Source organism: Adiantum capillus-veneris, chromosome 14 (genome assembly GCF_014529385.1).
Source record: "Adiantum capillus-veneris isolate H3 chromosome 14, ASM1452938v2, whole genome shotgun sequence".
Classification (NCBI taxonomy): domain Eukaryota; kingdom Viridiplantae; phylum Streptophyta; class Polypodiopsida; order Polypodiales; family Pteridaceae; genus Adiantum; species Adiantum capillus-veneris.
Window position 1 is genome coordinate 9,490,817 of NC_140944.1, and position 11,632 is coordinate 9,502,448.

Genomic DNA, 11,632 nt, shown 5'->3' on the forward strand with positions numbered 1-11,632 from the left:
TTTTCACCATGTATTCCTTTGTTGCTTGTCCTTTCTCTGGAGCTGGTAGTCTTGGGTAGTTTAGCCAGGTTGGCCTCTTCTTTGTCAGTGCCTCGTGCTCTTGCCATGCCCTTACTCTAGGCACAAGACAAAATGTTGGATCTCTTTGAAGGGTTGCAGATGCTCTTGTGAACATAATCAAATACCATGAATTCTTGTTCAGGAAGCTTAACCTCCACTTTGGGTGGTCTTTATCTGCGCCATCTTCTTGCATGTCTTTGTAGAGCCTCTCTTTTACCTGTAGTAGTTCCACTTTGATGAGAGGGTACGGCAGGGATTGCTGATGCCATTGCACATTGATCTGATTGGGAGTGAGTTGAGTAATGTTGACAGAGTGTAGAACTCTCAACTCCCAATCCATTCAGCTTTTCACTGCTCATCCACCTCTTGGGTGATCTTCTCTTTCAGTGTGTCTTCTTTAGCTTTTGACAGTTGGACCATAGGCACTGTGTCTGCATCTATGATGTTAATCTGAAAATCCTCTTCGCCACTCGGCTCTGTCGTGTTTCCAACTCAGCAAATCCGAGGGTATGTCTATCTGTGGTGGCTCTGAAGTGCCTACCTCTTCCTGTGTATCCGGCCTTCCTTCCCCTAGGAGCTGGTTAACTCTCTTGAGCTCAGCTATTCCTTTAAGGAGATCTTCTTCTCGCTGGACCCGCATCAAAGCCAGGTCCCTGCGTTGTGATTGCTCTAGCTTTAATTCTAACTCAAGGTCCTTGTTCTTCTTTTCGAGTGCCTTGTATACTTCGTCAGTCCCCTTGATCAAGGCCACGGCTGGATTTTCTCTTATTTGTTGTAAGAAGATTGCCTTATCATTGATTCGCTGTTCAGAGTACTGTAAAGAGGCATTTGCAACATCCAATTGCACTTGAATTTTTTGAGCTGGCAGGAATGTCGTAAGAAGTTCATTTGTAATGTCAATTGTTCGTCTTTTGTCTTGCAAGCATCGGATAACTTGGTGAGCAGATCACCTAACTCCTTCATTTCTTTCTGCTCTCTATCTCTAGCTAGCTAATGTTGTTCAGCTTCTGCTTTCATCACCTGCACTTGCCTCTGAAGATCGGGGATGACAGTCATCTTGTCTTCTACCTCTCCTTTGAGAGCGTCAATCACCATCTCGAGCTCTTTAGCCTTGGTACTACGGCTAAGTGCTTTTGATCGAATTCTCTCCGTCATATCTTGCATCTGCCTTGCATATTTGTTTACTTGCAATATGACCTCGTCATTTGACTGCCAATCCTCCTGTCTTCCCAACTGAGTGGATGTGCCTGTAGCCTCATGTGTGTCTTTCTGCTGCGTCGTAGCTACTGGTTCTTCTTGCGTGGAGGTAGAGGGTTGGTTTTTTTCTTTATCATTCTGAGGCCTTCTTGCCTCGGTGGTTTCTTGCTGAGTGGAAGTAGAGGGTGCTGGACCAGGCTATGTAGTTTCTTCAGGTGCATAGCTCACTTCCTTCTTTGGCTCAGGTTCTTTCTATTGTTGCTACTCTTGTGTAGTAGTGGCCTCTTGTGCAGATTCACTTGCCTTTTGCTCTTCAGGCTTTTGAGTAGCGTCGATGACTTTCTCTTGTTCCGGCTCTGCTTCTTTCTCTTTTTGTTTCTTGTGCTGGTCACCCTCGCATAGATTCTATTTCTTTGGTGGACTCAAATTCTGTCTCTTTCTCAGGCTCTGTTTCTTTATTGATGTCTTTGCCTACAGGTGATGGTGGTGGGCTTGGCATAGGGTGGTCTTGTAGCTCTGTAGGTGGTGAGGTTGTTCTAGGAGACTCGTAGCCCTGTTCTTGTGCTTCTTCCCTTGCCGTTTGTTCAGCTCATCTCTGTTCCTCTGCCTCTTTGGCTTTCCTAGCTGCTTCTTCTGCTTCCTTCAACTTGAGGGCTTCAGCTTCTTGGTACATTTTCTCCGAAGTCTCAGTGGGGTCTTCAGCCTCTTTTCTTGTGTGATGCTTCGTTCTTGGGCCTTTAAGTCTGCTCAGCACCCATTTCTTTGGGTCCTTCCCTTGTGCTTGTCGGCTACACTGGTAGGCCTGTTTCTCTCTTTCAAAACGAGCTTGTTTTTGCGCGGGCTCTTCTTGGTGGGCGGCCACAGCTTTTCTCTTCATTTCTTCTCTTCTCACCCTCTTCTCGTCATTATCAAAGCTCTCGCTGCTGTGCCTTTCTGGCGAGCTATCAGGTGATTCTTCATCGGATTTATAAAATCTTTTTCTTGACCTTGTAGCTCTCGGAGATGGTTGTGCTACCAATATCCATGTATGTTGATCAGGAGCAAGTGGTAGATTGTCAACCATGCCAATGTCATGGTATGCTATCCTTGTCAAAACTTCTAGCACACCAAAGTAAGTGATCTTGCCTTCTTTCTTGGTGCCCTTCAAGGTGGTCAGGACATACTGGGTGTGGTCCACTAGTTGCCTGTTGTTGATTTTAGAACTTGGGTAAATGTGGTGGCAACCGCGTGATTTGACGTAGTGTACCTTGGTGGCCTTTTTGCCAAAAAATGAAAGTGCTGATGGTATAATCTGGCTGGCTCTTCCACCTATTTGTGAATCAAATCTGCAAAGGTAGCCACGGCGGTCTCTTTGGTAAAAGTCCCTCTATTTTCCTATCCCTTGCTCTCATGGTCATTCCTTCTGTAGGCAGTTTGAGTGCCTCTGCCACTATATCTTTGGTTATGACTACCTCGACCTTGTTTCTGTGAGTGTCAGATATTTGGGCCGTTCCATCTTCTTTAATTGTGGATAGAAACTCGTAAGCTTTCTGAAAATCCACTCCGCAAGGCTCCCGTTCGTAGAAGTCTCTGAGTCCTAGCCTGCAGTTCGCTTCTTTGGTCTCTGGCTTCGTAGCAACATCATATACTTTCTTAGGTAGGAGTTGCAACTCCACCTGATGCCCCTCTTCACTCTTGAATTTATCGGTGAAGACTCTAGTGTGATGCTCTTCTAGCTATTCTCTGGAGAGATATGCTGCCTTGGCTGCTTTGACTGAATCACGGTCTAGTAGATAAGCGGGCAGTTTTTGCAACTTCTCCTTCTGGTTGATCTTTTTCTTGGCCCTCTCTGCTGCTTGCATGGCTCCTGTTCAGTGAAGAGAGTGCAAAGTTAGCAGATTTGTCGGAATTTTCTCTAAAATGTCCTTTAGTCTGAAATGCTGACAATTTTGGTCCAATTTGCTTCAAATCAATTTTTGAACAAGCATGGATGCATAAAAACATGCAAGGAACAAAACTATAAAGTCAAAAAAAATTTTGCAACCAAAGTAAATAATCGCGATTATTTATAGCTGAGCAAATTTTTCAACTTTTTGCAAACTTGGCTTCATATGCTTGAAGTATATACCAAATACATGCTCTGAGTGAAATATGGGCTCATTTGGATGCATAGGGTGAAAATGGTACCAGATTTTGGCTTTAGGTCTCTGAAACGATATATATATAGGAAATTTGAGATTTTGAGCTCCAAATTGGTTCAAACTTGGCTAGTGGGATTAACATATCATGTAATTCGGATGTATGATGGCAAAATATCAAAATTCCTCAATTTTGGCTAAAAAGTAAATAATCGTGATTATTAACTTTTCTTCTAAAATTAACATTTTTCTATGCAAACTGGTTCTAGGCATTGTATAGACCATGTATATGAGATATAAGGTGATTTGGATCAAGAAATGTTGTCCATAATCCAAAAATTGGCTTGCAAAGACTTCTTTGCGTTTTTTGACAATTTTCCAAGTAATGGGTGCTCATTTTGGCTCATACTTGATTTTTGGCATACATGTAATAGGTGTGTACACATGATAGGTGAGGAGATGTGACAATTTCCAAGCAAAAGTGATGCAAAAGTAAATAATCACAATTATTTACAACAGTGACAAATTCTTTGCAAAACTTACAACTTTTGACCTAGACATATTCTATACACCTAAAACAAGTCCTAAATTGAATTTGGTCAAGTTTGGTCATGCCGGCATCACTTTGTGCTTTGTCGACTCTGAAATCACCGTTTTCTATGACTACACTACCTGTTAGGTTGGTCGGTTTTTGCTTTAGCCTTGTCCGCAACATAGTCGTGAACCAACTTGTCCATTTCTGGCTCATTTGGAGTCAGTTTGACCTCATATGTTGAATATGACGCTTTGTAGCCTTCGAGCCGTTTTTCTCTTTTCGAGGGCTTTACTTGATTGATTTCACCAAACCAATCATATACATTGTATATGGACTTCATAAGCAAGCCATCTGTGGAGTCAAATCGGAATTTAGGTATTTGCCAAAAACCTAGATTTTCTACTGGGGACCCTCTCGACCCCTGCCGAATGGTCAACTGATGATATAGAAAGGTTCTATTATGTTAGGGCATGCTAAGGTTCAAATCCCATCTAATTTAGTTGAGCTGACATACCGCTATGGTCAGTTTTTTGTCATAGGTCTTCGTGTACTGCTCGATTTCTAGTGTTTTTTCTAGGGCTTTAGACTAGCTACCGACCGTACAAAATGGATCATTAACGAGTAAAGAACTTACCCCCCATCTCTCGTATGAGACGGCGCTGAAAACGATCAACTGTGGACTCCAGAAAAGTCGCGCGAAAGAGGTCGAAATCCCTCTCTATAAAGGTTGCGAGTGGAAATGAGGTGGTTTTAGCCTACCTTGGATATCTATACCCAGACTTCCCGAATCAATTTTCCCCAGATTCCCCTGTTAGTCCTACTAGGCCGTGAAATCTATGTTACTCAAAAATTTCCTTGATCAGATTCCTGTAGCTCATTCTGCAAGAATTTTGCAAAAGTAGGCGTGGCCGCCTAATTTAGGCTTCCCGCTTCCATCTTCTAATTTCATTGAAAATTTTTGCATATGTTAGCCTTGTCTTTCTGATCCATATCGTGTCTTCCGTTTTTCCATCTGAGCTTCCCTGCTATATATTATTAATTTTTGATCTGTTTATTTGAAAAAATCAAAGAAAATAGCAAAATGCTCTAAAAAGTAAAGTCAAAATCCAATAATTAAGAGAATCCATTGAAAAACACAGCTTTATTGTTTTTGTTGGATTTTTCTTTTTTTTAAGCCTCATTATCAATAGATATGATGAAAAATATCCAAAAAATTACTATTTTTTATGATTTTTTGATAGTATATACACTATTTACACTCATTGGGAAGATATTATCAATGAATTTTTCCTTAATGATGAATTATAAGGGCATTATTAGGTAATTTTGCAAAAAATCACACGTTAACATCAAACTTTTTCCTCCCTCTTCAAACATTGCCCTTAATTACTTAGTACTTAGTGCCCTTCCACCCCTCCTATGACGTACTTCGGGACAACTGTGTGCATCGATTGAATAATTGTGTCTATGCATAGCCGTGGTTGGCTCTACCATGCTATGAAGATCAATGCAATTCAAACCAATATGTTGTGCAAGAACTGGGTCTTGAGTAATTAACTCAAGGGTTTCCGATGTCGAGGTTTGCTGATGATGTCTTCCAAAGAGCAAATCTTGTAGCTTGTGTGCTCTCTTTTTAATTGTACCATCAGGATGCTTTAGCACACTGATTGCTTGAGCTGTTGGTAGCACTTTTGAGTGTTGTCGAGCTTTTTCTCACCATTGGTAGCTTGGTCTGCTTGGTGCTGTATGGTGTGGTGGAGTCTTTTGAGACTTAACTCGCCATCGGTTGATTGGTTTTACAATTTGTGGAGAAGATAAGTGCTCCTTTTTCTTCCAAACCATTTCCATGTTAGGCTCCTTGCTCGGAGATGCTCGTCTCTATGTTTTAACCCTTGGAACCTTCTTTTGTTTTGTCGATGAATTTTTAGGCGCCCAGACCTGAATCGGTTTATCCTTAAGCTGTGCTTTTGGTACCCAAATTTTCCTGACTCCTTGCATGCTACTTGTAGCATTTGATTTTCAAGGGGATAGAGAAGATTGACCACTTCATGGTTTGGTCTATTGGTTGCTTCTTTTCCATTTCTCCTTGCTTGCTGCAATTGGAACAATGAGTTGCCCTCCTTTAGGTGATAGCTTTAGTTGATTTGTATCCCAATCTAGTACTGCTTTGTATGTTCGCATCCAAGGAATTCCAAGAATCATCGTCTCATTCATGTGTTCATCTCGTAAACATACAAACTGATGAGGACAAGAGCATCCATGTACTATCACGTTCAAGTTGACTACTCCCAATGTTGGAGTTGGGTTCTTGTTGCATCCTTTGATTGTCGCTATTCCGGCTGTCAATGCTTGACTTATTGCCTTTTTGTACATGGAATAACTTACTGCATTTACTGTAGCTCCTGTGTCGATCAAAGCATTGGTGCTATGATTGTTGAGTTGTACTTTGATGTGTAGGTCCATTCCGTCTAACCAGTCATCATTTGTTGAAACTGCATCTTTAGGTAATTCCCATTGTCGGTCATCTATTTCCAGAGTGTTGATGGGAATTAGTATCTATTGATTCTTGAGAGCAGCTTTTTGCTTGAGTACCCGAAGCCGAGATTCCTCTTGGGCTTCATCAATAACCTGCTATTGTTTAATATTTCTATGCTTGGCTGCCTGCATTCTTTCTAGCAATTCATTGGTTAGTGGCAAATTGTATTTCTTTAAACCACATCCACTAATCCAATTAGCCATTGGTTCACCATCTAGGGTGGACAATATTACTGCTCCACTTGGAGATACATCTTCAATGATAAACGGTCCGTTTCCCTTTTTCTTAAACTTGGGAATGTGTTGCTTAAGGGAATAGACTAAAACTAAGTCCCCTTTCTTGAAGATTTTTGTGACTAAGTGGAAATCAAAAAACTGTTTTTGTTTCCACTTTTGTGCATAGATGTGAGCTACAACAGTTAGCCTTTGCTCATCTAGCTTTTCCAAATCTTCAAGTCTTTCTGACAATTCATGTCCAGTCCACTCAAGATTCTGTGCTACCCTTAATGTCGGCAATAGAAATTCTATTGAAAGTATGGTATCAAGACCATAAACAAGGTTAAAGAGTGTAGCATTTAAAGTTGTTTTGAATGAAACTCGATAAGCCCATAGTGCAGCATGGAGATTCATTTCCTACTCCGTCCTTCCTGAACTAACCACTTTAGTCAGTACCAAGCTAAGAATTTTATTCGTATGCTCAACTTGTCCGTTTGCTTGTGGGTGATAGGGAGTTGATTTCTTATGGATGACCATAAACTCATTAAGCAAATACTCGATTACCTCATTGAGGAAATGAGTTTCCCGATCACAGACAATTTCTATTGGCATTCCATATCTCGTGAATACATATTCATATAAGAATGCAACAGTGGTTCTAGCATCATTCTTTTGAGTTGCTTTAGCCTCGGTCCACTTGGTCAAATAGTCCGTAGCTACAATGATATATTGAGCTTGGGTTTTATAAGCAGGTGGCTGTATTGGTCCAACAAAATCTATACCCCATTTTGGTTTTAAGGGCATGCTATCTACTCGTGTTGGCATTTTTGCTCGTTGACAAGCATCACACCTTCGAACATATTCTTTGGCATCTGCAAAAAGTGTTGGCCACCATATTCCTACTATCAAGATTGCTCTTGCGGTGGTCTCACTTGAAAAGTGACTTCCAGCTAATCCAACATGTGCTTGTTCTGTAATTGGAATATACTTGTTTTCATTTGTACAAAGACGCAAATGTTGATATTTATCTCTCCGATACAATTGGTTCCCAATAAGAGCATAGTCTCTTGCTTCAGTTTCAATTGCTCTTTGACGACGTTTACTCATATCCTCAGGAAATGTTCGGCTCAATAAGTAAGTAGCCAGATAATTACTCCACTTAGGAACAAGTGACATTTGAAACAATGTTACATGAGGTATGGGTGTCTGTTTTTGACATTGAGGGCAATCCTTTACAACAGATCAAACATGTCTCCTCATAGTCGGTCAAAATACTCCAAGTCTCAAGATTCATTGCATAGTTTGGTCTTCCGCAAAGTGAAGTCCTACTATGGTAATATGTGCTTGACTTAGGCACTATTCTTTTTCTTCAGGATTAATGTATAAAATCAATATCATGTCCTGATTTCTTTTGTATAGCCTACCAGATAGTAATTGATACATAGCCGATTGCTCGATTAATCTGATCATGATAGGAAGTGGTATTTGTGAATCCATTTGAGTTATTGTCATCAATGACACAATGTTTTCCGACCATCGAGGTATCATTTCCACGGAGAACAAATAGGCATCTAGTAGATTATCGTCTACCCCTTTAGGTGGTTCTCCTGAAACAATCCTTGAAAAAATGATCGGCTCGTTGATGTGTAGTGCCTTTTTTTACAACCATAGTGAAATCAAATTCCAGAAGAATGATAAACCATTTCACTATTCTCCCTGTGCTGCATGGCTTGTTGACCAAATACAACAAAGCTTGGTGGTCCACAAAGAACACAAACTTGTTGGCTAATAGGTAATGTCTATACTTTTTAACGGCATAGATCATTCCTAATCCATCTCTTTCGGTGGTGGTGTAATTCTTTTCTGCCATGTTCAATTGTCGGCTAGCATAAGAAATAGGAAAGTCAATTTTCCCATCTCCTGGCTTAGCTATTATACAATCGATAGCAAAATTGGAAGCATCTACATGTACGTGGAATACCTTATTCCAATCTAGTGCTTTCAATATTGGAGCTTAGGTGAGAGCTTGCTAAGCTTCATGAAGGATTATTCACATACTTCGGTCCATTCAAAGTGTGTAATCAAGCTATACATGGATTTTGCAATTATAGAGTACAAGTAGATGAACCGTTGGTAATATCCACAATGCCCCATGAAGGCTTGTACCCCCTTGACTGTTGTTGGTCTAGGCAAATCAGCAATGACATGAATCTTCTCAATATCAGTAGCTGTGCCATTTTTAGACACTATATGTCCAAGAATTTTCCCTTGTCTACCCATGAATATGCACTTTTCAGGATTTAAGCAAATCCTATAATGTCTACATTTTTTGAATACCTTTTTGAGGTGTTCAAAATGATCAGCCCGGATTGATGAATGTACGCATAGATCATCCATATATACTTCTAAGAATTTCCTAAGATATTCTTTGAAAGCATGGCTCATCAATCTTTGAAACGTGGCTGGAGCATTAGTTAACCCAAACGGCATAACCCGATAGGCAAATATATCCCATTCTGTTGCAAAAGCAGTTTTATGCTGATCTTTTGGGTCAACCAAAAGCTCATTGTATCCCGAAAAGCCGTTTAAGAAGTTGTAAGCTTCTTTTCCTGCAAATCGTTCTAAAACATGCTCAGTTATCGGAAGAGGAAAGTTGTCTCTAATGGTAGCTGCATTCACGGATGTGTGTATGTGTGTGTGTGTGTGTGTGTGTGTGTGTGTGTGTGTGTGTAGCTGTTTTTAAATAATAAGACATAATTGAACTTTTACATTCAAAAGATAGTTGGCTCCAAAGAAAGGGAAATGATAAGTACAAAAACAAATCAGTCTTAGAATTATCTTTGTACAATGCTTATAAGAATGAAGCCTCATTCCAGTATACAGATATTAGAAGTACTTCCCCACAGTAGGTGTAAGTGTAATCATGTGTAGACAATTGCTTTAAGCCAAAAAAACTTCCAAGATGAGATAGAGTCCTAACTTGCATCCATCCAAACAAGACAACAGATACGTTAGCCTTGGATGTGTTTTACAGGTATCAATGGACTATACTAGTTGTTATCCCCATGTCCATCTTACAACTTTTTAAACTTAAAAGCACATCCAAAGCACTCATGCGTTCCAGATTTTATGTTTTACTATCCCAAAGTTTATATTTCTCAATTTTTAATCATAATAGAATACATAGTATTCTGATCAGAAGGCCACTAACCCTTCTAAACCAAGTCTCTCATCCCTATTAAAGCTTATCACTCTTTTGAGTTTTTTCTTTGCCAGATTAGTCAAGCTCCACTTCCATTTGCTATATGAAGCCATAAAGTAACATAAAGTTCCATTAATATTTTTAAGAATATCAAACTTGTTTCTATTTATTTAGGACATGCTTTGAATAATATATGCTCATTAGGGTTCAAGGAACCCTACGCTTGTATGCCAAATGGGAAGAATACACTAACTATACTTCCTCTTAGTTTCAAACCAAAATCTTACACCTTGTTGTTTAGCTTAAAAAGTGGCCAAACTCCTAATATAAACGTGGTATTTAGCAAGAACGAAGGTTTAAACCTTGAAGCAAAAAAGAGAAGTCGCCCTGTGGGGCTTTTTTTTCTTTTCAACCATATCCGAACTAGTCAATGCTAAAAAAGTGTAATGTAACAACCCATCAAAACAGCGTATAGATTTCTAACAAGCAACATCAAGCACCAGAGTTGCTACCAAACCATCCTAAAATGGTACACCCTTCTAGGAGAGCCAGTTAAATACTGCACGACCTGTATCATGTTTGAAGACAATAGCTAGTAACAGTCCAGCAACAGTAAGCAATCGGGGCATACCTTCCATCTAAAGAAAAAAATTAATGAAGAGTATGCATACGCAACAGTCATCCCATCATCTAATACATCAACAGAGTAGTGTTTTATCACGCCAGTCAATCAACAAATATAACATACCTCAATTTCTAAGGTTGAACCTAAAACCAAAAAAACCAATGAGCTGTTTTCGCAGAGTTACTTAGAACCGAGTAGCAAAATCCAAATATCATATAAGTGTTATACCATACAACCAGTAATGCCACATATTGTCGAGCAAAGTCAACCCACATAGTGGGCCTTACCAGGCTAAGCGACAGGGTACACCAACCCATAAGCCCGCGTGCATATATCATCCAAATCTAAATATGTAAACAAGGAGAGAGAAAACCAAAATACCAAGCTTAGTAAACAGTAGCCAACTTGTGTCGGTTGTGTTGTAAGCTCCATGATTGGTGCAACAGAAAGTGAACACACACACACAATTCAAATTTTTTATGCAAGTAGAACACACATAAGGTTAAGTGAGAGGCAAAATGCACCCTCACCTCTTTAAATAGAAGAAGGTAGATCACGATCACTCATGGCATGTAGCGTGCAGAATCCTTATCACCCCAAGCATTGAGTAGGCCAGGTGTTGTTTCTCCTGGGGAAACCAAAAAGCATAGCCACCTCTGATGCAGTCCGGCCATAGTAAAGCAGAGCAGCCATAGCGCCTTTAGCATGGGAAACTAGGTGAGGCCCAGTTACAGAGTAAACAATTTTCAACCACGTTAATAGCTGCCAACAACTAAAAGACTTCCAACCATCATAACCCTATAGGGGTTCCTTCCCACGGTGGATACCGACTTAGTGTAGCTAGGAAAGATATAAAGCCATATTTTAAGCGGAAATACATAGCCAAGATGACTGCAGTAGGGGGTAGTATAGTCTTTTTTTTAAATTCATAAACAGAGAGATAAGTACCAATGTGTGTGTGTGTGTGTGTGTGTGTGTGTGTGTGTGTGTGTGTGTGTGTGTGTGTGTGTGTGTGTGTGTGTGTGTGTGTGTGTGTGTGTGTGTGTGTGTGTGTGTGTGTGTGTGTGTGTACCCACCCTGTCCCAGGCACCAAGCACAATGGGTCGATAGTAGGCCTATTGTGAATGGGCCTACTACCTTATTAG